We start from the raw sequence: 27,630 nt of genomic DNA on the forward strand, positions 1-27,630 counted from the left end.
TATTTTATTCTTTTTCCAGACTGGGATATTTTCCAAGCTCCACCAGCCGTTTATCACAGACAGGCGCCATCTTAAAGATCCAATAAGTCATGTCCAGGCTTCTGCTCGTTAATTCCTCCGGTTGTGGATTTGCAGTCTTTCCGGGCAGGGTCAGCCAAATCCAGATATTAACACACATCTTATGACAAACCCATGGCTCCCCCCGCCCTTTGACTGCTTTCCACTCCCTGACCTCCATTTTTAGCGAGCTCAATTAAAAGTGCGTCACAAGTCGTAAATCTTCTTAAAACCGTCCACAAAGAATTTTAACAAGCTCCAGCTATTGATGTAACTACCTTAGGGAAACTTTCATCTAACAGGCTTATCTAAACAAATTCAAATAAATCCTCTATTGTATATATTTCAATGTCCACACAGTTTATATTTTTATAACTTCTCGCTTGTTCTAGGTACTTTAGACAGTCCATCCAGGGAAGGTGTTAAGTGTAATCTTGAAACATAAAAATAAAAGAGTTCACTTCCCTTTCTGTTCGGTCCAACGTAGTATTTTATTTCTTTTATACAATATTTTCCCGAACCTTTTATCACTCAAAGGCTGAATTTTCTGGCAGTGTCCTCTTCATTTGAAGCATGTCCATGAATTTAAATCCAATTATCCCTCTTAAATCATGGACTTGTGCACGAACAGGGTGGCCTCCAGGAGTTCTGGCCCCCATGGGTTTTCGGCCCAGCCCCCCCGAAGGGTCAGAGTGGGTTAAGGGGCATCCGTGGGCCAGGGGCCCCTCCTGTCATCCCGGGAGAGTAGGGAGACTGCCTATTCCCCAAGCAGCCGCCAAATTTCCCTGTGGGAGTTGGGAGAGATGTTACGGGTCAGCCATTTCTCCCGACGAGCACGAGCGGAAGTCCGTACACAATCTCTACAGTATTTTTACCATTTTGCCCCCTCACTGGATTAGTTCTTTCCAAATCTAGCCCCATTCTTCCAGGTCAGTGTCTTCCTCTGCAGGTCCCCTGCTGCTTTGTTCTGAGTGTTTCCAGCATGATGAAGGATTTCCTCAGTACCTGCCTTATGCAGAGAAATGAAGCTGAAAAAGATGGATTAGACCAAGAGGAACTGGGAACCCATAATCTAAATTTTGGAGGGTGGGAGAAGACCAGCAAACCATATTGCAAGAACCATTCAAAGGAAAATAAGTATCCCCTTCACAACTCACTTTGAAATGAGATAGTAATTTTGTCATGGGACTCTCACTAGTTTAGGGCTCAGCAGTGAAATTGTATTAGATTTCCAGAAACCCAGCCATTTTTGCCAGATTTCTCTGATTGTCAGCAGCATGACTTTTTACTGAAATGGGATAAATGTTTCTGTCCTGTTTCCTTTGTTGTACAATAATAAATTTGAAGATTGGATAAAACTGTGGAAAGTAAATTTGAAATTTATGGATTGTATATTGTTGAGAGAGAATTACATGAAAATGATATATAGAAGGTACATATTACCAGTCAAATTGGCAAAAATGTATAAAAATGAAAAGAAAGAATGTTGGAGATGTGAGGCAGAAGGTACCTCTTATCACATGTGGTGGGATTGCAAAAAGGTAAAATTGTACTGGGAAATTATGTATAACGAATTGAAGAAAATAACATTTGAAAATAACATTTGTTAAATGGGCGTGGGTCCTGGCCTGCCATGGGGTTGCTGCTTTAGCGGCGAGGTCCAGGTTATGGCAGCGGAGTCGGGGGGCAGCGGCAGGCACGGGTCCTGGCCTGCCGCGGGGTTGGTGCTTTGGCAGTGAGGTCCTGCTTTAAGTGGTGGCAGCGGAATCGACGGACGAGGGTCCTGGCCTGCCTGACGTTTTGTCAGTGGTGGCGAGTTGTGTATTTTGGCGTCGTCAGGGACCGGCACGGGGTTGGTGTGTAGGTGTTGGGTCTGGGTTGTGTCAGTGGTGGCAGAGGGGGCCGTGGGGCCTGGCCTGCCTTGCAGGATTTTTTTTTTGGGACGTCGAGGTGCGGTTTGTGGGGGTGGCGAGGGGTGAGTGGGTTGGCTAGTGGGGTTTTTGCGTCGGAGGTCCGGTTTGTGGGGACGGCAATGTGGGAGTTGCTTGGCTAGTGGAGTGTTTGCAGTGCTTGTGGGACTTGCCATATCTCCTGCCATCTGGCTTTGAGGGGTAATGGACGTTCTGGCGGTTATAGCATGTCAGGGGGAGGGGTGACGTCATGATTTTCCCTGCCCTCGGAGAGGCTGCTTCTGGCTTCTTTTTCCCAGCATGCACTTTTGGCTGAGTGGTGCATTCTGGAACAGGTTTTTTTTGGAGTTTTACTTGGCGGAGGGTTGACATCTGTCTTAACAAACTGTCCTATATCCTTTGGACATTCGCATGTGATGTTGTGTCAAAATTTCACATCAATCGGTCAAGTGGTTTAGGTGAAAAGTGGAAACACACACACATGTCCTTTTTACACACACACACATGCAATCAGAGTGACAAGGAATCTTTCTGCACAGAAGTGGAAGGTTGAGAGAATGCCCTGAAAGGAAGAATGGATGATGAAAGTCTTAGAATATGCAGAAAGGGCAAAACTGACTGCACTGATAAGACACACAAATTTAGAATCCTTTAAGGAGGGCTGGGAAGCATTCCTGGTCTATTAAAATAGTTACATTCCATATGTGAAGTCCTCAGTGGGGTTTGAAGTTTAAGGGGAGGGGGAAGCAGACCATGTTAAGAGAATAAAAAAGAAAGAGGATAAAATTTGATTTGGTGGAATTATAGCATGCAGTTGTCTGAAATTTTGATCATATAGATTGATGGTGAGTGAGCTGGAAGTCATTAGTATAGCACAGGCACGTCCAACAGGTAGATCATGATCTATCAGTAGATCACTGGATGTCTGTGGTAGATCACTGGCTCCCCCCAAAGAAGCCGAACAACTTTGGCTCCCCTAATCTACAGGTACGATAGATCCCCACCTGATCCTGGTACATCACGGGATCCTTATTGTGTACGAAAAGTTATGGGGGGGGAGTTAAAAAATCCTCCCCCCCCAAAAAAAGCTCAACAACTCTGGGCAATCCACCCCACCCCCACGCGTGCTCCTCCCTCCAATGACAATGGGTAGATCACTGCCAGTTTTTTAAATACTGGGAGTAGATCACAGTCTCTTGGGAGTTGGATATGCCTGGTATAGCAGAATTGGATGCAACTGTTGAGTGGCAAAATGTAACATTTAAGCTTGGAAAAAAATATTATTGGGGGGGGGAGAGAAAAATCACGTGGTCACTCATAGGTGCTCTCCCCAAAAGACAAGTGAGAGAGAATCCAGGGACCGTCCCTGCTAAACAGGGCAAAGGATGGGCCTGATTCTGAAGGATGAGGCTGGAGTGAGTGTTCAGGTGCAGGTTGACGTGGCTCTGGAAAGCACTGCCAAAGAAAATCAGATGGCACAGCAAAGGTACAACCTATTCTACTCTTGCTGGTAATTTGCTTTAATAGGGGAAAATTTAAATAAAGTTCCAGGAAGGGATTTCAACCACATGCCTTGAAGGCCTTGGAGTCCATACTCATCATGCCTTTGTCTCTGGTACAGGTACACACTGGTGTTTTATTATTATATTGTTGCATAGCACCCCAGTCTCAGAGCTGTGAGAGTCCAGGGGTCCCTGGTGCATATCCAGAGTTCCTGTTTCCTTTGAAAATGAGGCATAGTGCAGACTCTTGTGCTTTTTTCACAGATGGTTTATTTGCAAGTATATACAACCTGAGCCTATGATGGAGAATTTCACAGCGTTAACACCCAAAAAGGTCTTGTTTCTCCCATAGCTGCAGCCTAGGTTTCAAACAAACTTCAAGATTGCTCTCCTTCTCCTTCTCCTTCTCCTTCTCCTTCTCCTTCTCCTTCTCCTTCTCCTTCTCCTTCTCCTTCTCCTTCTCCTAGTTTGCTGTTTTACATTTGGCTGACATCATTGCAAAAACTCTGCTCTCAACTCTTGCTTTGTCGGTTGAGGGAGTTCCTTTGAGATGTGTACTTTTAAAAGAAATGCAGTATGAGATTCAAGAGAAATTTCTCAAGTTTGCAGATAGTAGCAACAAAAGAGGGGAAGAAATTGCTCAGTTGATAACATTGAATGAAACACTGAAAGAACATGGTATTATTTTCCCGGACTGTAGAGCTTAAGCCTGTGATAATGGGTCAAATATGGCCGGAAAAGGCAAAGGTACACAAGCAAAGATACAAGACCAAGAGATAAAGGAGACAAAAGGCCAGCGTTTCAGGAGGAAGAGACAAAATTCCAGTGGGAGATGAGGTCAGCAAAAAAAGGGGCCCTTTTTGCAAGCTGGATTGTCAGGGGTAGGGGTTAGAGCACAAGACAGGCAATCTGAATCATGCTGCAGAGAGGGTCAGGCGCCATGTTTTCTGGGATCTGAGGCTGCAGCAATGGGAGGAACAGGACCCACGTGGAATGTGAATGCTATGCCCTCTCTCCATCTAGGCTCAGGTTGTATACCATATTTTTTCGTGCATAAGACACCCCCATGTATAAGATGACTCCTATATTTCTGAACTCAAAATGAAGAAATTGGATTAGAGCCCAAACTTGAGCTTGAGCCGCCCGCACCAGGACTCACACCGAATCCGAGCCCAGGCCGCTTGTGCCAGAGCTCGAACCCTTGTGCATGCACCACCTGTGTATAAGATGACCCCCAATTTTTGACTAATTTTTAGCAAAAAACATTGTTGTTATACATTCAAAAATATGGTATGTGTTAATAAACTATATATGATAAAGACACCCCCGTCTCTGCTATGCCCCTTTCTTAAGAAGGTAAAACAGACCCTGGTAAGTGTGCCTGGTACCCCTGAGATCTCAAAGAGCTCAGAGATTGGGGTGTCGTGTGAAATTAGCTTGCTCTCTGTTCATTCTAATGCGTGCTTCCTGGCATCTCCCTTCTTTTGCAGACACATCCCTCCCACCCCACACCTGAGAGAAGACTCTGAGAGCTGTAGTGTTATGAGGACCCCTTGGCACCTGTCTGTTTCAGGAGACAGTAAAGGAGTGTGCATTTGTGGGTGAAGTCCAACTGTTGGAGGGTTATATTGCCAGCTGCGGCTGTAGAGGCCGATAAGGGAGAGGCATGTTTTGTTGCAGCTGGGGCAGATGAAAGTCTCTGGTTGTGATGCTGCAGATGCACCATAACATTTCTTCTCTTTGCACTCCTAACAACAGTAATTCCTCCTCTAGTGACTGCCAAGGAATGCATGACGTGCCTGCCTGCAGTCATCTGCAATGGATTCTCACATGGTGGGGCGGATGTTGCCAGTCTTTGTGTCATGTTTGCAGACATCTTTGTAACACAGAGTTGGTCTGCCAACAGGCCTGGTGCCTGAAGCCAGCTCCCCTTAGAACACATCCTTGGGGATATTGCCATCTTCCATTCTGTTGGATGTGACCAAGTCAGGGTAGAAGTCCCACATAGAGGAGTGTGAACATTCTGGCAATGGGGGCTTTGAAGAGCACATCTGTCCTGTATACGCAAGGTACTAATTGATTATCATTTTGTGCCTGATTATGGACATCATTCCCCAGAAGAATTGTGGTGAAATTGGGATGGAAATAGACTAGAATGATATTTGTTGAAATTTCACAGAATTCCCCAGAGGGGCATCTGCTTACAATAGCCATTTCTTAAATCTGCCAATGACATGGACTGGAAGAGGCAGCTGGAAGAATCGTATCCAGTTCCCAAAGCATTTCATCAAATGTCAACATTGAACTTTGCGTTCCAATATATCATTCTATGCAATATCTATTTTCATCATTCTCTGCCTCTCACTGGATCAGTTTTTCCCACCTCTACCCCACCTCTTTGGCCTATAAATATCCCCAGAGTCAGCCTCTTCTTCCACAGGTCACCTGCTTCTTTGCTCTGAGTCTTTTTCACTTTTTAATCCCTCCACTGCTATGAAGGCTTTCCTCAGTAGCTGCCATTTCTTGGTCCTGCTTTTTCCAGGTGAGTAGGATGCTGAAATCCTGGGTTCTGTTTTTCCTATCAGGGAGGGTATATACAATGGAATAAGCTAGGAATATTGAGTTAAGTTTATTGATGAGAAAATAAACTAAAATGAGCAGATAAGAGCAAGTAAATGTGGGAATCAAGACTCTAAATTTGGGAGAAGGCCAGCACACCATATTTCCAGGATCTATAGCCATTCATGGTACCACAAGACCCCACACAAACCTTACCTTCAAATGGAATAGTTCTTTCAGAATAGGGTTCTTTCAGAATTTGGCTTCCTGAGGCCAAGACTGGTGATGCCAAATGGGAATCAGGGAGCGGGTAGAATAAAAAGGAAAGGGATCTCTGGTAGTGCTTGATATTAGGGTCATCACTTATTATGCTTCCATTACTGATCTGGGTGAGACTTGGCCACCTGCCCCTTACTTCCAGAACAGGTGAGCAACTGTAGCTGCTTGGCATGACCGATAAACACAATTTCTATTGTGAGGAAGGTAGATGAGGAAGTATTTCCTGGTGTACCTTTCTCCCAATTGCCCTCATGCTCTGCTCATCCACCCAACAACTGTTTATTCGGCTGATGTGAGCACACTTACCAGCTCCAATAATGTTGGCTGTGTGCAGAAATCACACTGTGCATCTTAATGCCATCTGATTGGTTTGGGGAACAAGTGAGAACCATATGGTCAATTATCTGAGCAACTGGGAGGGGGAAGGTCGAATGGGGGAACTTTACATTTTCCAATTACCGTGTGTTGTGGTGGGGGAACGGGATACCTTTGCTCTAGTGTGTGAATGCATGAATCAAATTAAAGCTATTTGTGTGTCTGACACTGTGTCTGGGTATGTTTGGGTGTGAGAGATGGGGGAAGGTGTTTCTGTGAACATGCATCTTTCTGTTTGTGGATCCTGCAAACCAGTAAGATTGTTATATGATGGGACTTCCAAAATCCCATTCTGCACCTCCCACCCAACTGAGTCTGGTGGGGAGGGGGAAGGTATGAGGAGATGTCAGAGTGCGTCCCATATCAGAGGGGGGGGAATGAGGGGGATAGTTTGTGTGCCTATGTGATTGTGAATGGGAAGAAGTGCATGAGAGATGCGGGAAGGTGTGTGTGTGTGTGTGTGTGTGTGTGTGTGTGTGTGTGTGTTTTCTGTGATGATGAAAATTGCTCAAGTCTGGTTTGGTGGATTGCATCCAACAAAGGCTGAGATTGTGGTCATATTCTAACTGTGATTGTAGATGCAATTTTGCAAAGGATTTCTGCTTACCCCAAACTTTAGGTGGACAGGGGTTTCGGCCCCTCAAATCCAGGCGTGTAGCTGCCTGGAGCACCCTCCTCCATTTTGGCACCGGCTGTTTGAAAATCCCCCGGGCCTACCATGATGCACCAAGGGAGTTCCCACCAAACCTCTGTTTGAAGTTGCCCAATTGGGTGAGGCCTCAGGGATGGGGCTTGGGAGTGGACCAGAGTACCTGAAGCCTTCACTCCAGTCAGCTTCTACTACTTAGAAGGCAACTGGCCCTCTCCCAGGCACCACATTTGGCCAGCCATGCAGGTTTTGCTTCCCCCATTGCAATAATGTATGCTTTGGCACATCAGGCTTTGGTTGGAATCCTTTAGTCTTAAATTCCGGGCGGGTGAATGGCTGGGTGAATTGGTGTCTCACTCCCATCTTGGAGCAGTGCATCTGCAGGGTATCCTGCTAAAGGCGTCTAAAGGGAGGTTTCTGTCCAAGAGCCAGGCATCTGGCAAATGGGCTGTAGTGATTCCTTCAGCGGTGTGAGAAAGCCATTTGCGTAGAACTGCGTCTTGCAATGGACCCATATATCCCAGGATTGACCCTGCCATGCCTCATTCCCCAACAGGGAGCCTGAGAGGGATACATGCCCAATACCTATGCCAAAGCCTAGCTACATTTGTGATCAATAAAGTTGTGGTCAGTTTTAAATCCTGTCCTCCCGTTCTTCATACTATTTACCTGCTCATGCGGGTGGAGGGCACTGTGAGTGGGATCACAGTGAGCAACCTAGTGGGGTAGCACTGAATGTTTCTTCCTCCTCTCTCCTTACAGCAGTGACAGCTCTGCTCTGTTTTCACCGTTCTTTCTTTGACCTGACGAAAAACGTTGATTGCTTAATTCATGACGTTTGCGTTGTTCGTGTAACTGAGAACTTATTAAGTGAGTATAATTTTTTTCTGTCTGATTCAAACTGTGTATTGGGCCACCATTTGCTCCCTGGAGTATCTAGGGATGACTTGCATATGTTCATGTGAAAAGGCCACAGAATCCTGATCTCACCCTATGTTTAGAAACACAACCCCTTTTTATGCATTCAGTTGAGTCACTAAGGGCTGAAAAATAAAAGAACTGGAGATGATATGAGGTGAGTGTGAACCAGGCATGTGATTCTGCCCAAAAGACCCTGTTGAGTCTTTTTGAGATATAAGGGACTTGCTTTCTACAAGGGATCTAGGGTGCATCTGGAAGATTTCTTCTGCTGGGGCTCAAGAAATGCTAGGGCACATGCTGTGAAGAAAGGGTCTGAGCTGCCCAGCATTTCTCTAAGTCAAGTTGTCACATCTCTCCTGCCAAGCCTCTTCTTTGCAAAGAGGAGACTTAAAAGGCCTGTTTGAGGAACCTGAGAAACTTGACCAGAAAGAGCCAAGGGGAATGAGCCTTTAAAAAACTAAGCAGCTTCTTGCAGCTCATCCCCCTCCAAACATCAGGGAATCCAGTTGCCTTTCCAATGGGGTTCTAAGATGGGATGATCTAATAATCAGCCTTTGTGAGGCTTTAAAAAGTGTCTGGCCTTGTACCTCAGTGACAGGCCATAACAATAAACAGGAATGTAATGTTGCTGGGGCATCATGAGTAAGGTGAATAAACTGACCCACCACAGTTTGGAAATTGAGGCAAAGAAGGCAGTAGCCACAGGTTCTGTGCCAAAGGAATGCTGAGTTTGGAAGCTCTGCAGAAGTGTCCCCCGAACTCCCCCCCCAAAAGACCACTTGCCTTTTGTAGTAATTATAATGTGATGTGCTAAATGCTGTGTGGTTTTTAATTGTACTTTTCTCATTGCCTTTAATTCTTTCATTGTATTTTATTTTCTCCTACAAACTTGGCTTGTGAAGTGAACATTCACCACCCCCATATTAGCCGTATATTTTTCCAGGGTTGCCAGTTCTTCATTCATTCATTAAATTTCTATACCATGCTTTATCTGAGGATCACAGGGCGCTTTACAATATGAGAACACAACAATGTATAACATAGTAACATTTTCTTCTGTCTCTCAAAAATATAGTTTGAGGCAGCTTCTTGACTTTGGCCTCTCAAAGCTAAAAGATTATTAGATAGAAATGGCTGGTAGATCAACCTGTTTTGAGGCCTTACTATTTTGTGTGTGTAGAGAAAGAAGTCCGCCTTCTCCCATTTATGTGCAAATTTTAACAGAAATATCGTATAATATTTACATGGTTTTGTGGATTTCATTAGGAAGAATCTGGATTTGAATTTTTGCAGATGTGGTTATTCCTTTCCAATTCTCTCTCATAGCTATCCCTTTCGACAGCAGCTATGAAATTGGATGTGCTAAAAATTGTCCCTCAACGAATTACACTTTCACTACAATTGGAGGTTTATACTTAATAAGTAATATATTCTGCTGTCAATATGACTTCTGCGATTCCTATGACTTTGAGTGTAAGTAGCTGCATGCCTTTAGAATTATATATCCATATATTTTTCCAGAGCATTATTAGCAAATATCTTTCTCAATTGCTTTTCCACAAACGACACTGTTCTAGTAAAAGATTGATTCCCTCAGTTTATAAGGGACGTGGGTGGAGCTGTCGTCTAAACCACTGAGCCTCTTGGGCTTGCCAATCGGAAGGTCAGTAGTTTGAATCCCCATGACAGGACGAGCCCCCATTGCTCTGTTGCATCTCCTGCTAACCTAGCAATTCGAACACACACCAGTGCAAGTAGATAAATAGGTACCACTGTGATGTGAAGGTAAAAAGTGTTTCTGTGAGCTCTGGTTTCTGTCATGGTTTACCGTTGCACCAGAAGCGGTTTAGTTATGTTGGCCACATGACCCGGAAACCTGTCTGTGGGCAAACGCCAGCTCCCTCACCCTGAAAACAAGATGAGCGCTGTAAACCCATAGTCAGCTTTGACTGGACTTAACCGCCCAAGGGTCCATTATCTTTTACCTTTTTACCTTTCTACCTTTCCTAGTTTACATGGGAGATGGTTAGAAACAGCATCACCACCTGTGTTTCAAAGAGAAAGCAGGTGTCCTGCCTGAAACACAACTTTTAGATGCCACCTGGGTGTGTGGAAGAGAACACTCTGGATGTACTGGGAGATCGGCAAGAGAGAAAGTGAGAGAGAGAGAGAGAGAGAGAGAGAGAGAGAGAGAGAGAGAGAGAGAGAGGAATACATTTCCTCCATGTTCCTTACTATCCCACTTAGCCCTGGGAGTTGTCCTGCTGCGGAGAACTGGGGAAGAAGTGAGTGGAGCCCTCAGTTGCTGCTGATGCCCCCCCCCAAACAGAGAACTACAAAAGCAGGCCTGCTGAGGCAAAAGGTGTTGTGATTGTGATTAAGGTACCCTCAGTGAGGGTTTCAACCCTTTTACATGGGTTGGATTGTCTGAGTGTACTGCTTGGTGAAAGGAAGAAGTATCAGGGAAGTGGGGTGTATACTTCCACCCATCGTCAAGCGAGAGAGTGGGAGACAGCAAGCTGGGAAGGAGTGAAATTACTGTTGGGAACATCTGTGTAACTAATGGGTGGAAATCTGCACTATTATTTTATATGGTTCAGCCAGTGAACAGGTTCATTCTTTCCTTAGTTTTTGTAGTACATTTTTGTGTGTGGAAGGAGTGACTGGCGTGAGTGGTTGGTGGCTGAGTAAGAGATTCTTCAATGACTGGGTAGATGATGTGTTTGCGTGCATTTGTGCAACAGAAGGATGTACTGTGCTGATACCTTGTTTTTAAATACATTTTTTTTGTTTTATTGCATTGCATTGCATTGCAGTTATTTTTAAAATAGCTTTTTATTTTATTGTAGTTTCTCAGTTTCATGTGTGTTTGTGTATGTGTTCTTCTTCCTTGGCGATCACTGGTAGCCGAGTAAGATTGTCTTCCATAAACACGGTTTTAACAATGAGTCCGTAAGTGACTGTGGAGGCCAATTATGGATCCACACGTCCTTCCACAGTGGGGACATTGGTTTCCAGGTGTGAGTCGATCATGGTGTGGATTTGCCAAGCGTGTCTTCCTCTTAGCACGTTTCTCCCTTGCGTCCTGAGTTTGTGTGTCTTCACAGCCCATGATGTTAGGGTGCCAGCAAGGTCAACAGTCTGGTCAGGAGCCAGTCGAAGTCAGGCAGTCATGTGGGGGTCAAGAGTAGCCAAGGTCAGTTCAAGCCAGAAGTCCAAAAGCCGGGGTCAGGGAAGTCAGAAGTCTTATATGGAGTCAAGAGTAGCCAGGGTCAGTTCAAGCCAGAAGTTCAAAAGCCGGGGTCAGGAAACTGAGATCAGGATCACAGGAACCAAGGACAAGATGAGCGGGGCAACAGAGCACTTCAGTACAACGTTGCAGACGCTGTAGAGAGGCCAGTTCCCTCCCCCGCTTTTTATGAGCTGCAGCTGTTTCTAATTGCAGCCGGCGTTTTTCAGCTCAGCGTTCCTTTGCTGAGAAGGGAGGAGGGGAGGGCATTGTCCGATTCCCTGCCTGACTGGGGCCTGCTTCTGGCTCGACTTGTTGCTGCAGTTCTGATCTTCCCTCCTCCCTGTCAGATTCCTCTTCTTCCGAGGAGTGCCTCCGCCAGTCTTCCCCAGGTGTGAATTCCTCAGATTCCTCTGTGGGGGCTTGACAGGGGGGGGGGGCTTGCCACCACTCCTCGTCTGTCTCGACCGTGACACATGGCACCTTTGATAAAGGCTGTTCTCCAATTGCAGGCCATCGTTTCCCAGTTGTCGGTGTTTATACTATACTATTTTTAATTTGTCTTGAGACAGTCTTTAAACCTCTTTTGTTGACCACTAGCAGTACATTTCCCATTTTAAAGTTTGGAATAGAGTAGAGTAGTTGCTTTGGAAGACGATAATCAGCATCTGTACAACGTGATATAAACACAGGGGGCAACTTGAATAAAATATTGGGGACGGCAAAGGTAACCCCTGCCCCATATAATATTGAGCACACACAGTATTTGAAAGGCACATTCTGTGTGCGGGCAATGGGACCTTGACCCCTAGGAGTTGGCTCCTAATATATTCCGTATATACATATATATAGTTTTAATTTGTAACAAAGCAAACAACATAATATACATGCAAAACATTATATAACACTTTAATCTAGTTTTTCAATGTAATAAGCCAATCTGCATCACCACCTTGATTAATTCCAGAAGCAGAGTTGCGGTGGAAAATATGACAACTATCTCTGAGGATTGTAGAATTGAGGCCTAGCATTTTAATGGAGATATATGTGTTGGATCCCTAACTGTAGTTATTGCTTTTGTCAGGGCCAAAGCTTGGTCCGTATAATGGGCGAAAGTGTGAGGCTTGTCGTGCTTCTGTCTCAGAAGGCTGTTCGGACTTGAATACTGTCAGATGTCATGGTGCTGAAACTCAATGCATTTCATTTGTTATTGTTCACAGTAAGTAAGCACTGCCAGCCAATGAATGGGAGAGGAGAAACACAGCCTGCTAGCGGTGGATGGGTTGCTTTATCATTTTGTTTGCGGCCTCATGCCAGAAAATAGATTGCATGTGTGTTTGCGGGGGGGGGGGGAGGTTTTATTTTTCCTGAAAATATCAGTGTAAAAGTCACTTTTGCTTCATGTTTATTTAGATGAGCCTGTATCTTCTGGGGGCAGAAGGGATGAGAAAGGGAGAGAAGTGGACGGAAGTCAAGGCTTTAAAAAGCCAAAAGGATAAAATGTGAAAAATAATGAGTTGAATATGATTAATGTATTGTTAAAAATTAACAAAATATTATTTGGCAAAAACAATAGAAAGGGAGAGAAATAATGGGTTTGTTAAATTACATGCAAAACTGTTTTTTTTTTAAAGAAGAGTGTTTTAACTTGCATTTTTTAAGAAAACTAAAAGCAGGAATCAAGCTTTGATCTGAAATGCAATTTCCCATAATAGTCTCTTTCCTATAAGCGACTATTATTATTTCCAAATGTTAAAAATGCATAGAATATTCAACCATATGACTTTTAGAAGACATCTGATGGCAGATCTATACGTATAGGGAAGTTTTTAATATTTGATGTTTACTGTCTTTTATATTTTCTTGGAAGCTGCCCAGAGTCTTGGTCAGGGTAAAAATAATAAAAATTTTGGTCAGGGTAATAATAATAATATTATTATTAGCATTAGTATTACTACTACTTACTAATACTACTACTAGCAGCATCAGCTACAACAACAATCTCATGATGTGATTCTGGCATGCTTTCTATATTTGCGGAATACAGTTAATAACAATGAAAATGCTCCTATTCTGTATCTTCTGCACACACAAACACATCCCTTACTACCCAGTCACTCATTACACCCTGTTTCTTTCTCTTTACCAGATGCCAGTTCAGTTCCTGATGAGATTTATAAAGGCTGTGCCACCCCATCTTTTTGTGACTTGGCCAGACAATCCCCATATAATAAATACTTTTCAGGCACTATAACCAAATCACGATGCTGTGAAACGCTGCGTTCATCAGAACAGCTCAACTTTGAAGGGTAGTTAGGAGATGTCTTCTTCCTTTGGATTCGTATATACCGTACCATTTGCTGCAGCCATGAAGATGGATATTGCTTGCCTGGTGGTTGGAGTGCAGAGCGACTGGGATTCACAGGACTCCTGAATCCTGTCTTTGGCATTTTGTGCAGGGTGAATGAGATGCAGAGGGTAGAAAAACTAATGTAGGGATGTGGGGCTTGGGGGCTCTGTCTCATGATAATATGTTATATGGGTAAATTTTCCTTTGTTCTTAATCAAAATAAATTGGCGTGGCAAATAAAAAGTGTTGTGTGTCAGCATTTATCAAATTAATAACATTTTTCAGTGGCAGCAGCAAATACAGTGTCTTTAGAAGAAACAAATGGGTAATTTATGAGTTATTTTATTGATTTAGCAAATGCATATACCACCCCATATTTCAACAAAATCTCCAAGTGGCTAACAATATCAAAAGGACATCATCAAATATTCAAACAAATACAATAAAAAAAAACTTCCCACCAACTTATCCAGAGGAGAGCATTGAAGAAAGGTTTAAAATGCAGTTGACTCTGGGCTATTGTTGCTGCTTTTCTGGCAATTTGCCACACAGCGCTAGGCAGCCAGGAGAGATTACTGCTGCATGGCAAAACTCTGGAGAGCCATTGAGGAACTCAGGAGATAGGAACATAAAAGGATCCCTGCTGGATCGCATCAAAGATCCCTCTCATTCAGCATGCTGCTGCCATATCCCCATATAATCATATACCTAGGCGGAACCCAGAAAACAAGACATGTACACGATAGCCCTCTCCCATCTGGGATCTCCAGTAACAAGTATAAAGAGCAGTAGAGTCCAGCCCACTAATGGGGCACAGTCCTTTCACTGAAAATGTCAAGCGATTAAAAAAAGAAAAGTGCCCCCCCCTCAAAAAAAACTCAAAGCTACAACACTCTTGTCTCATGCACATGTTATATTTCCATTTTTATTAGTCTCTTATTCTCAGATCAATCTGCTCTTTGCACCACTAACCTAATCCTCATCCAAAATATAGCTATTGCAAATGAGTCCCTATACCTCTATGCCAAAAAGGGAGATTGGTGGATTGGTTGAAATGAGTCATTTTGGTGTGTTTATAAGGGGGGGGACCCCTGTGACTGCTTGGGCTGCACAATATTCAGCCCTACTAGGAAGGCCCCAATTCCATCTCTTGTTATGAGGCCTATCCTGCTATAACAGATAAGGGAGGAGTCATGATTGCTTCAAGAACAACCCTGTATGGTAGTCTCAGGCTTTGTCAGAATCCTACATTAACTCTCTTGTGGTATGATCCAAGGCCAGAACGCATTGTATACTGGTTGATGATCTCTGGCAGGGTAGGCACAGAGATGAAAGCTGTTTCCTGGTTCTGCTGGAGCTCTCAGTGGCTTTTGATACCATTCACCATGGTAACCTTCTGGATTGTCTGGAGGAATTGGTAGTACTGCTATACAATTGTTCTGCTCCTTCATCCTGGGCGGTGCCCAGAAAGTGGTGTTGGGGCATGAGTATTTGGACTCCTTGCCGCTCATGGCACCCTCTGTGTGGGCAAGGTTGAACTGTTACATGACTGAAATGTGTCCCAATATAGGACTGTGATTCATTAATCTTCCCCCAGAATGTCAAAGTGAGTGAAGGCAATGAACATCCTGTGTGAGTGTCTGGAGGCAGATGGAGGGTGGATGGTGGTTAATGGGTTGAGGTTGAATGCTGACAAGGCAGAAGTAGTGTTTCTGGGGGCCAAGAGGTATGTTTGTGTGAGGGACTCCTTGGTCCTGAAGGACCAGGTGTGCAGCCTGGGAGTCATTTTGGGCTCACAGCTGTCCATGGAGGCACAGGTCAATTCTGTTTCCAGGAAAGTTGTCTACCAGCTCCATCTGGTACGCCGGCTGAGACCCTACTGCCCACATGCTGTCTTGCCAGAGTGTTACATGCTTTGGCTATCTCCTGCTTGGATTATTGCAATGTGCTTTACTTGAAACTACATTTAAAGGTGACCTTGAAACCATAACTAATCCAGAATGTGGTTGCTGTACTGGTGACTGGGAGTGGCCACTAGGACCATATGACACCAGTCCTAAAGGATCTACAATGGCTCCCGGTATGTTTCTAAGCACAATTCAAAATGTTGGTGCTGACTTTTAAAGCCCTGCACAGCTTTGGACCTGCATACCTGAAGGACAGTGTTCTCGAAGCTACGAACATGAGTTTGACCAAACTGCGGGAGGCAGTGCAAGACAGGAGTGCCTGGAGTGCTCTGGTCCATGGGGTCACAAAGAGTCAGACACGACTAAACAAACAACAACACCTGAAGGATCATCTTCACCCCCATTGTTCAGGACGCTAAAGTCCAGCTCTGAGGGCCTTCTGGTAGTTCCCTCACTGTGAGAAGTAAAGTTACAGGATACCAGACAGGGGGCCTTCTAGGCAGTGGTGCCCTCCCTGTGGAACACTCTCCCATCAGATGTCATGGAAATAAATAACTACAAAACCTTTAGAGAGAAATCTTTGCTCTGTGCTCCTCCCAGCTGTCATTCCTCCTCTGGTGAATGCTATGAATGCATGACCTAACTGCCTGCCTCCAGGCACTGTGGTGGTCTGAAATGGACTCCCAAATAGCTGAGTGGATGTTGCCAGCCATCATGTCATGTTTGCAGACATATTTGTAACCCAAAGCTGGTCTGCCAATGGGTCTAGTGCCTGAAGCCAGCTCCCTGTAGAACATATCCTTGTGGATCCTGCCATCTTCCATTCTGTGGGAATGACCAAGCCAGTGCAGAATCTTTGTGATTCTGTCCTGTCATGCAATGCCCAAAAATCTTCCTGACACAGCACACATTAAGGTGTGGCTCTTGGTGGTTGTAAATTGCCCACAACACACATTCATAAAGCAGCATGTTCAACATGCAAGGTTAGTAGACCTTCAATTTGGTATTGGTCATAAGTATCACATTCTCCCATACCCTTTTGGAGAGGTGAGCCATTGCTGTAGCTGGCTTGCCAATGTGCTTGCCCATTGATTGAGAACTTGGTGGTTATGGTGAAACCCAGGTAGAAAAAAAATCATGTCACCCTGAGCATGGAGTGCTGTGAAAACAATGGAACAAAAAAAACCCCCACTTCCGATTTGCTGCCATCACCACGCAGCGAGGTTTTCCTCGGGCTCCGAGGTCCCTAGTGCTGCGGAGAAAGGGGTAAGCTACATGAGCGATGTGGCTACCCTGAAAAACCTCAGATTGGGCTCTCTGAGGACATGGTCATCCAGCAGTGCCCCGTAAAGTCCCCTTCACTGCCCGGTTAGCCCGTTAGAGCAACCGAGAGCAGCCTGAGTGGGGACAGAACCTTGGATTGATTCGCTCCCTCCGCAGACGCGAAGCTCCGTGCCGACGGAAAATGAGCAGCAGATACCTCCAAAACATTAAGATTTGCCTGTAAGTAATCTCAAGATTTGTCTATTGGGAAAGAACTTGGCAAAAGGAAGTGGATTTAAAAACGGAGGTTGATCCCTTCCACACTGAGTGGCTCATGACGCAGCTAACTTGCCGGCAGCCATGACCACGGAGTGAACTTTATAATCTTCAAAAAGAAGAACATTTGACCTTCCTTAGTGGCAGGACTAAGGGAAGAAAGCATAAATAATTGGAACCTGCAAGAATTTTCTTTAGATTTGCAAAAGGAACAAACTCCCTGTAACCTGGGGACAGGAACTGGGAGCGGAGACTAGCCACATTGTTACATTGTTATATTGCAAAGGGAAAGAATGTTTCTAGGACTGTAGACTTTCGAACTGCATGGCGGAATAAGTGGAAAATATTGACTCTTGAACTGAAATAAATGTGAAAAAATAATAAAAGCAAGATCGAAGAATTTGTTAAGAGGGAATCTGTTTATTAAAATGGTTGATTTATTGAACTAAGTTACTGCGCCACCCTGGATAAAGCAGTGTAGTCACCCCATGTAATTTGAGGCAACAAAGAAGGGAAACGGAGGAAACACAACTCATGCAGATGGATGGTCCTTGTTGGGGGATCTTGCTGGAAAAAGCACTAGAAATCCTATCCGCTTGCAAAACAAAAGGAGGAGACATGGTGGATGCTAACCAGACTGGCGAGGAAGAACAATCTACAACCCCAATGGAAGTTGAACCCAAAAAGAACTCTGATTGCAGTGACGAGGAGCAAACAAAAGAAAACCTGATGCTGCCCGTGAGAGGGGGAGCTCAGGTTATAAGCGCTATTCAAGGAGCTCCAGAAGTGGAAGATGAGAAGGCTGGGAGTCACGCTCCCCCTGTGAGAGAGGAGGAGCGTAGCTCCGGCAGCAGACAATACACCAGAGGGAGAGAATTTCTGGAAGGCTGGGGAAATTATAATAAAAAGGAATGGGACGAAGAAAAAGGGGTTGGGGGAAAATGGACTGGATTGGAATGGGTCAGAGCAGGGATTGGATGAAAATGATTTGTGATTAATTTATGGATGGATTAAATAGGGTTGAAATGGGAAATTCCAAGGAGCTAGTCGAGGCATCTGGGGAAACCGAAACCAGGGAGGGTGTGTGTGTTTGGATCTAGAGGCAAAATGAAGGAAATAAAATGAGATTTGATAATTAAGTGAAGCATTTTTGAGGAGAAATTAGAGGCTAATGGGGAAATATAATAGATAAATAAGATTTATATGTTTTTATAAGAAAAATTGGAATTTTTGATGTCTTAGAGATGAATAATGAATTTAAAAAGTTGTATTTTTTATAACAATTTGGAAGCTGTACATTTTGGGATAAAAATGGACTCAGAAAGGATGGGACAGTGAAGTCGGAATTGGTTATAATTATGGGATATCAATTAGATTGAGTATTTTTCTTTTCTTTTTTCTTTTCTTTTTTGTTCTGAATTGTTGTGTTTTTTTTTCATTTTTGTATTAGTAATGTAAAATTGTTTTTTCTTTTATTCCGTATGTTAAAAATCTTTCAATAAATATATTTAAAAACAACAATGGAACGAAAAAGTAGATTCATCTTCACTTAATTAGCCTTCCATTTATTTTTTGAAGGATACATTCTGCAAAATGATTGAACACTACAGAATTGAACAAGTGAACTTGGCTGACTCTAGAGATACAAGGATGTTCCAGCATCATTAGATTGGTGGGGGGATAGAAACATTTAAATGATGTACCACTTGACAATCATTTTGTGCCTGCTTATGGACATGTATTCCCCAGAGGCATTGTGATGAGATACACTGGAATGTCATTTGGTGAAATTACATGGAGTACCCTTAGGGGCAGCTGCTTTCAATAACTATTTCTTAACATCGCTAATGGCATGGAATGGAAGAAGCAGCTGGTAGAATCTCATCCAGTTCCCAAAACACATTTAATCAAATTTCAACACTGAAATAAAATAAAACATTATATGCAATCTCTAATTTCATCATCTCCCTCCCCTCACTGGATATATTCTTTCCAACTCTAGCCCCATTCAACCAGGCCAGTTGGCTTTGGCGGCGAGGTCCGGGTTATGGTGGCGGAGTCGGGGGGCAGCGGGAGGCACGGGTCCTGGCCTGCCACGGGGTTGGTGCTTTGGCGGTGAGGTCCTGCTTCAAGTGGTGGAGGTGGAATCGACGGACGAGGGTCCTGGCCTGCCTGACATTGTTTTGTCAGTGGTGGCGAGTTGCATATTTTGGCATTGTCGGGGACCGGCACGGGGTTGGTGTGTAGGTGTTGGGGTCTGGGTTGTGTCAGTGGCGGCAGAGGGGGCCGTGGGGGCCGTGGGGCCTGGCCTGCCTTGCAGTAATTTTTTTGGGACATCAAGGTGCAGTTTGTGGGGGTGGCGAGGGGTGGGTGGGTTGGCTAGTGGGGTTTTTGCGGTGGAGGTCCAGGTTGTGGGGGCGGAAATGTGGGGGGTGGGTTAGCTAGTGGAGTGTTTGCAGCGCTTGTGGGACTTGCCATATCTCCTGCCGTCTGGCTTTGAGGGGTAATTGACCTTCTGGTGGTTATAGCATGTCGGGGGGGGGGGGTGACGTCATGATTATCCCTGCCCTTGGAGAGGCTGCTTCTGGCTTCTTTTTCCCAGCATGCACTTTTGGCTGAGTGGTGCGTTCTGGAACAGGAGTTTCTGGGGGGTTTACCTGGCGGAGGTTTGACATCTGTCTTAACAAACTGTCCTATATCCTTCGGACATTCGCATGTGATGTTGTGTCAAAATTTCACCTCAATCGGTCAAGCGGTTTTGGTGAAAAGTGGAAACACACCTACATGTCCTTTTTACACACACACACACACACACACACACACACACACACACACACACACATATATATATATATATATATATATATATATATATATATATATATATATATATATATATATATATATAGGACCCAGGTGGCGCTGTGGTTAAATCACAGAGCCTAGGGCTTGCTGATCAGAAGGTCGGCGGTTCGAATCCCTGTGACGGGGTGAGCTCCCGTTGCTTGGTCCCAGCTCCTGCCAACCTAGCAGTTCGAAAGCACGTCAAAATGCAAGTAGATAAATAGGAACCGCTACAGCGGGAAGGTAAACGGCGTTCCATGTGCTGCTCTGGTTTGCCAGAAGCGGCTTTGTCATGCTGGCCACATGACCTAGAAGCTATACGCCGGCTCCCTCGGCCAATAATGCGAGATGAGCGCGCAACCCCAGAGTCGGTCACGACTGGACCTAATGGTCAGGGGTCCCTTTACCTTTATATATATATATATATATATGCAATCACATCGGCTGGGAATCTTTCTGCACAGAAGTGGAAGGTTGAGAGAATGCCCTGAAAGGAAGAATGGATGATGAAAGTCTTAGAATATGCAGAAAGGGCAAAACTGACTACACTGATAAGACACACAAATTTAGAATCCTTTAAGGAGGGCTGGGAAGCATTCCTAGTCTATTAAAAAGGTTACATTCCATATGTGAAGTCCTCAGTGGGGTTTGAAGTTTAAGGGGAGGGGGAAGCAGACCATGTTAAGAGGATAAAAAAGAAAGAGGATAAAATTTGATTTGGTGGAATTATAGCATGCAATTGTCTGAAATTTTGATCATATAGATTGATGGTGAGTGAGCTGGAAGTCATTAGTATAGCACAGGCACGTCCAACAGGTAGATCATGATCTATCAGTAGATCACTGGATGTCTGTGGTAGATCACTGGTAGATCACTGGCTCCCCCCAAAGAAGCCGAACAACTTTGGCTCCCCTAATCTACAGGTACGAGAGATCCCCAGCTGATCCTGGTACATCACGGGATCCTTATTGTGTACGAAAAGTTATGGGGGGGGGTTAAAAAATCCTCCCCCCCAAAAAAGCTAAACAACTCTGGGCAATCCACCCCACCCCCCACGCGTGCTCCTCCCTCCAATGACAATGGGTAGATCACTGCCAGTTTTTTAAATACTGGGAGTAGATCACAGTCTCTTGGGAGTTGGATATGCCTGGTATAGCAGAATTGGATGCAACTGTTGAGTGGCAAAATGTAACATTTAAGCTTGGAAAAAAATATTATTGGGGGGGGAGAGAAAAATCACGTGGTCACTCATAGGTGCTCTCCCCAAAAGACAAGTGAGAGAGAATCCAGGGACCGTCCCTGCTAAACAGGGCAAAGGATGGGCCTGATTCTGAAGGATGAGGCTGGAGTGAGTGTTCAGGTGCAGGTTGACGTGGCTCTGGAAAGCACTGCCAAAGAAAATCAGATGGCACAGCAAAGGTACAACCTATTCTACTCTTGCTGGTAATTTGCTTTAATAGGGGAAAATTTAAATAAAATTCCAGGAAGGGATTTCAACCACATGCCTTGAAGGTCTTGGAGTCCATACTCATCATGCCTTTGTCTCTGGTACAGGTACACACTGGTGTTTTATTATTATATTGTTGCATAGCACCCCAGTCTCAAGAGCTGTGAGAGTCCAGGGGTCCCTGGTGCATATCCAGAGTTCCTGTTTCCTTTGAAAATGAGGCATAGTGCAGACTCTTGTGCTTTTTTCACAGATGGTTTATTTGCAAGTATATACAACCTGAGCCTATGATGGAGAATTTCACAGCGTTAACACCCAAAAAGGTCTTGTTTCTCCCATAGCTGCAGCCTAGGTTTCAAACAAACTTCAAGATTGCTCTCCTTCTCCTTCTCCTTCTCCTTCTCCTTCTCCTAGTTTGCTGTTTTACATTTGGCTGACATCATTGCAAAAACTCTGCTCTCAACTCTTGCTTTGTTGGTTGAGGGAGTTCTTTTGAGATGTGTACTTTTAAAAGAAATGCAGTATGAGATTCAAGAGAAATTTCTCAAGTTTGCAGATAGTAGCAACAAAAGAGGGGAAGAAATTGCTCAGTTGATAACATTGAATGAAACACTGAAAGAACATGGTATTATTCTCCCGGACTGTAGAGCTTAAGCCTGTGATAATGGGTCAAATATGGCTGGAAAAGGCAAAGGTACACAAGCAAAGATACAAGACCAAAGCTCATTTTTTTTCACCATGCGTTTGACACACACTCAACTGATGTGGAAATGATGCTCTTGAATGCATACCTTAAGCAATAACCTTTTTTGGAACAATCCAAACACTGTACCACCTGTTCAATTCCAGTACTAAGTAGAGGGAATTTCAGGAACAGCGGCTTCTTCAGAGAGGTCATTTAGCAAACTGAAGTTATTTATGAATTATTTAAAGGCTACCATGTCTCAGGAGCATCTTGTGGATTTGGCAAGGCAACGTATTCAATGAAACATTGCCAGAACAATTAGCTTTCATGCTGTGATTCAAAAGCTTTTACAAAAGCTTTTTTTTCTAAAGTAATTCCACCCCAAGTATATCTGTCTTTCTATCATCTATATCGTCTGTCTATCTATCTATCTATCTATCTATCTATCTATCTATCTATCTATCTATGGCTCCTAAATGCCTCTGTATCTGGAGTTTCACAAAATCAAAAGAGGGGAAACTTTGATCTGGGCTCCAAAGTCAAACCTGCTTCCAAAACACAAGGCACTGTTCCTCTCCCATTCACTGTTTTGTGGAAATAAAACATGTGTGTAACTAATCTTTTGGCAGTTCTGTCCTCAGATAATGTAAGTTTTTGGGGAAAACTCTCCTAAAATATCTGGATTCAGTTGGAATATGGGTGAACCCCCAAAATTCCTGGGTCTAGTGGGGGTTGGAGTTTAAACTATTTTTTCCTGTGTGTAGGAAACCACCTGACAGAAAAACCACAGAGGTGTGATGTATGTGAGTTATGGCACTTGGCACAGCTGTGACAGTTAGGTGAACAGTCAGGACTGCAGGGTGGATGTCGTTCCTGTGTGTGTAACTCTTTAATAAACTAATAAACTATGACTGCAGTTTAGTAAAGACTGTTTTAGAAGCATTGCTTCATAACTGCCGAAGTCCAGAGTTTCCTGGAGACATTAGATGGTGTCAGAAGATGGACTCTTTTTGACGTCCGTGTCCTTTTGTGCTTAGGGCTGTCTCAAGCAGGTCGGGCACTCTGGCGCTGTGGCACAGAGATCGCTCCACCGACCCCACCCTGCTGGGCAGGCGCAGCGCGCAGCATGGCTTGCACATGGCTTCGCCACGCAGCGCCCCCCTGCCAGCTCCGCGCCACTGAGACTACCCCTAGAGCTGGGCCTGTTTGTGCTCCAAGGAGACCTGGCAGAGAATTGGAGACGATGGGAGCAAGCTTTTCATGTGTATTTGATGGCTTCTGGACAGGGCCGTCATAAGCATATCCGGCGCCGTGGTGCGAAGATCCCTCCGGCGCCCCCCCTTAGAGAGCAGTGTGGAATTTCTAGGAGGTCAAAACCACACATTTTGGAACAAAACTAATCACAATCTCTGTAGGTTCATATACATGTTTTTATTACATAACATATGTGAACCCCTTCCACACAAATCATGTTTGAGCACTAACAATTATCTTCCTATGTACATGATCAGAAGAAGAAAAGACAGAGCAGGCTTCACCATGAGCCCACCTGAGGCAGGGCACTTCAGCAGGAGGTGCCACATCTGTGCCCGCCCAGTCAGCCTGACATCAATAGCAGGAAAGATTCTAGAGCAGATCATTAAGCAAACGGTCTCTGAGCACCTAGAAAGAAATGCTGTGATCACTAAAAGTCAGCATGGGTTTCTGAAAAATAAGTCATGTCAGACTAATCTGATCTCATTTTTTGACAGAATTACAAGCCTGGTAGATGGAGGGAACACTGTGGATATAGCCTATCTTGATTTCAGCAAGGCCTTTGACAAGGTGCCCCATGATATTCTTGTAAAGAAGCTGGTAAAATGTGGGCTAGACAATGCTACCATTCAGTGGATTTGTAACTGGCTTACTGACTGAACCCAAAGGGTGCTCATCAATGGCTCCTCCTCATCCTGGAGAGTAGTGACTAGTGGGGTGCCACAGGGTTCTGTCTTGGGCCCAGTCTTATTCAACATCTATATCAATGACTTGGATGATGGGCTTGAGGGCATCCTGAGCAGGTTTGCAGATGACACCAAATTGGGAGGGGTGGCTAATACCCCAGAGGACAGGATCACACTTTAAAATGACCTTAACAGATTAGACAACTGGGCCAAAGCAAACAAGATGAATTTTAACAAGGAGAAATGTAAAGTACTACACTTGGGCAAAAAAATGAAAGGCACAAATACAGGATGGGAGACACCTGGCTTGAGAGCAGTACATGTGAAAAGGATCTAGGAGTCTTGGTAGACCACAAACTTGACATGAGTCAACAGTGTGATGCAGCAGCTAAAAAAGCCAATGCAATTCTGGGCTGCATCAATAGGAGTATAGCATCTAGATCAAGGGAAGTAATAGTATCACTGTATTCTGCTCTGGTCAGACCTCACCTGGAGTACTGTGTCCAGTTCTGGGCACCACAGTTCAAGAAGGATACTGCCAAACTGGAACGTGTCCAGAGGAGGGCAACCAAAATGGTCAAAGGCCTGGAAACGATGCCTTATGAGGAACGGCTTAGGGAGCTGGGTATGTTTAGCCTGGAGAAGAGAAGGTTAAGGGGTGATATGATAGCCATGTTCAAATATATAAAAGGATGTCATATAGAGGAGGGTGAAAGGTTGTTTTCTGCTGCTCCAGAGAAGTGGATACGGAACAATGGATACAAACTACAAGAAAGAAGCTTCCACCTAAACATTAGGAAGAACTTCCTGACAGTAAGAGCTGCTCGACAGTGGAATTTGCTGCCACGAAGTGTGGTGGAGTCTCCATCTTTGGAGGTCTTTAAGCGGAGGCTTGACAGCCATATGTCAAGAATGCTTTGATGGTGTTTCCTGCTTGGCAGGGGGTTGGACTGGATGCCCCTTGTAGTCTCTTCCAACTCTATGATTCTATAATTCTATGATTCTATGAAATCTTACAGGAAAACTGAGAAGAGAAAATTGTAAAGAGGAACACATAAAGGAGCAATATGGTTTTAAACAATGAGTAGAAAATATGAAATGGGCAGTAGCATTTAAGACAATATGGAGAGGCTTAAGAGAAGATGTCAGGTAAGGGTGGAGTGGCACCATGACTGTCACATGTGAACTGACCCTGTACATATGACAACAGAAGGTGTACTGAATCACAGGAAAAGGTTAATCTGTTTAGACAAGGTTTAGTAGAATGTTGACCAAAGAAAACAGAATGTAAAAGTCAGAGGAAACCCTGTTCCTGCATCACTTCAGTGTGGGACCTGTTGTATGAACAAAGCACTTAGGAAAATAATTATATTCAGCGCTTTTCTTCTAGAAAAAAGGTGCTGGTACTGCAAACCCTTGAGTATCCCCAGAAAAAAAGCACTGATTATATTCCCAGTCATCTTCAGCCAGACAGGTAGGGCTATGGAGGAAATGAACACTGGATTTCATTCTAAAGATGCACATCAGAGCTCTCAAAAATATATGAGCTCTCTCCACATGCTGTTTTAAAATCTAAGGTTTAGTTACAGCTATTCAGGAAGGCCAAATGCCTATTGGTCATGCTGGTGATGGTTTGATCACCCCTGACAGTCCTTAAGGAAGAAATAAATAAAGCCCAAACACTTGGGGAACTATTATTGATTGAATGAATGCCAATTCATCTTATTTTGTATTTTTCATTCTGTGTCACCAAAATGATAGCAATCTCTGTCAAACTTTGTAGAGAAGTGCTTCTCTTATTTTGTTAGCAACTGATGTACACTCATAATGGAAAGCAATTGTATTCAATCACATCTCCCAAAGAGTGATATGACTATGACAAACAATGTGTTGGCTATCAACTCACATTTTACTAATTTTAGTGTGACCTGGGCAAGTGACCGACACCAGAGCTGCCAAGCCTTCTAAAAGCAAAACGGGGCTCGGCGCCGGGTTTGCAACAGGCGCAAGGCCCTGAAGCCTTGCGGGGCCAGAGCAGGGTCGCCGCCTCCACCCACAGGCTCCGTTCCTCACGGTTCAAAGCCCGCGCCACGGCCGGGCGGAGGCAGGGCCTACAACGCCCCCCGGCCTTCACCAGCCGGCGAACCCCAAAGGGAAGCGGCCTCCTCCGTCTGCCCGGCGGAATCTCTCCCTCCTGCGCGGCTCCTCTGGGGCTGCCTCTGCCCTTCCCGTGGGGGGCCCAGCCGGGGTCCCGCCGCTTGGCGTCGGACCGGCTGCCTGGCCTTGCAGTCCCTCCTCCCCTCCCTCCTCCCCCCCACAGCCCCCTCACCTCGAGCCCCACGGACCTGCTGCTCGCTTGGGCTCAGCCCCGGCCGGATGGCTCTTTGTGGTAGTTCAGGCGGGTGGCGCGAGCCTTGAGGGAGGCTGTCCGCTGATGCCGCCGAAGCAGTCGCCGGCGCAGCGGGAGAGCAGGAAGCAGAGAAAGAATCTCCCGCTGCTGAGCTGGACTCCGCCCCTTCCCTTCAGGCTGCCCTTCCCTTCAGGACTCCCTCCACCCCCAGTGGCAGCTTCAGGCACTGCAGGGCTCTTTCCGAGCTCTGTTCAGCTCCGAGTCTCGGCTCTTCCCTAGATTCCCAGACGGCTCCAGCTCAGCCTGGACTCCCAACCAGGCGCCCTCCGGAGTTTGGCGCCCTGGCGCATTGCGCCACTCTGCCCAGCCCTAGAGCCGGCTCTGCTTCTGGAGCTTATCACTTTTCAGCAAAGAGGCAGGTTGCTATTTTGTTGAGTTGTGTGGGAGAAGAGGCGGTACAGATTTATGAGACATTTAGTTTTCCTGATGATGAACCACAGACTGTGGACGAGGTTCTGGAAGAATTTCAAAAGTACTGCACTCCACGAAAAAATGTGATATTTGAAAGGTATTCTTTTTGGAATCATCCTTGGAAGGTGGGGAACACTGTTGAACGTTTTGTAACTGAACTTAAATTAAGAGCTGGCAGATGTGAGTTTGGTTTGGCATTTAATGAGTTGGTCAGAGATAAGCTTGTGTTTAGTGCACCGGAGAAGTTGCAGCAGAAGGATGGTCCCCAGCTGTCGTCACAAGAAAGTGTGATCAGCCATGTACATACCTGGTAGTCACTTCATCGGGACATGAGTATAGGCATATTAGGCGAAGAATAAGGCCTAGGAGTGTACAAACTGAGGAGAGGAAAGGTATATTGATTGGCAATAGGAAGGAAATGCAAAGTGATAATAATGGAGAGGAAACTGGGAGAACATCCAATATGCAAATGGAAGTAAGGCGACCCGCATATGTAACCTCATATGGTAAGGTAAAGGTAAAGGGACCCCTGACCATTAGGTCCAGTCGTGACCGACTCTGGGGTTACGCGCTCATCTTGCATTATTGGCCGAGGGAGCCGGCGTATAGCTTCCAG

Source organism: Zootoca vivipara, chromosome 6, assembly GCF_963506605.1.
Source record: "Zootoca vivipara chromosome 6, rZooViv1.1, whole genome shotgun sequence".
NCBI classification, from domain to species: domain Eukaryota; kingdom Metazoa; phylum Chordata; class Lepidosauria; order Squamata; family Lacertidae; genus Zootoca; species Zootoca vivipara.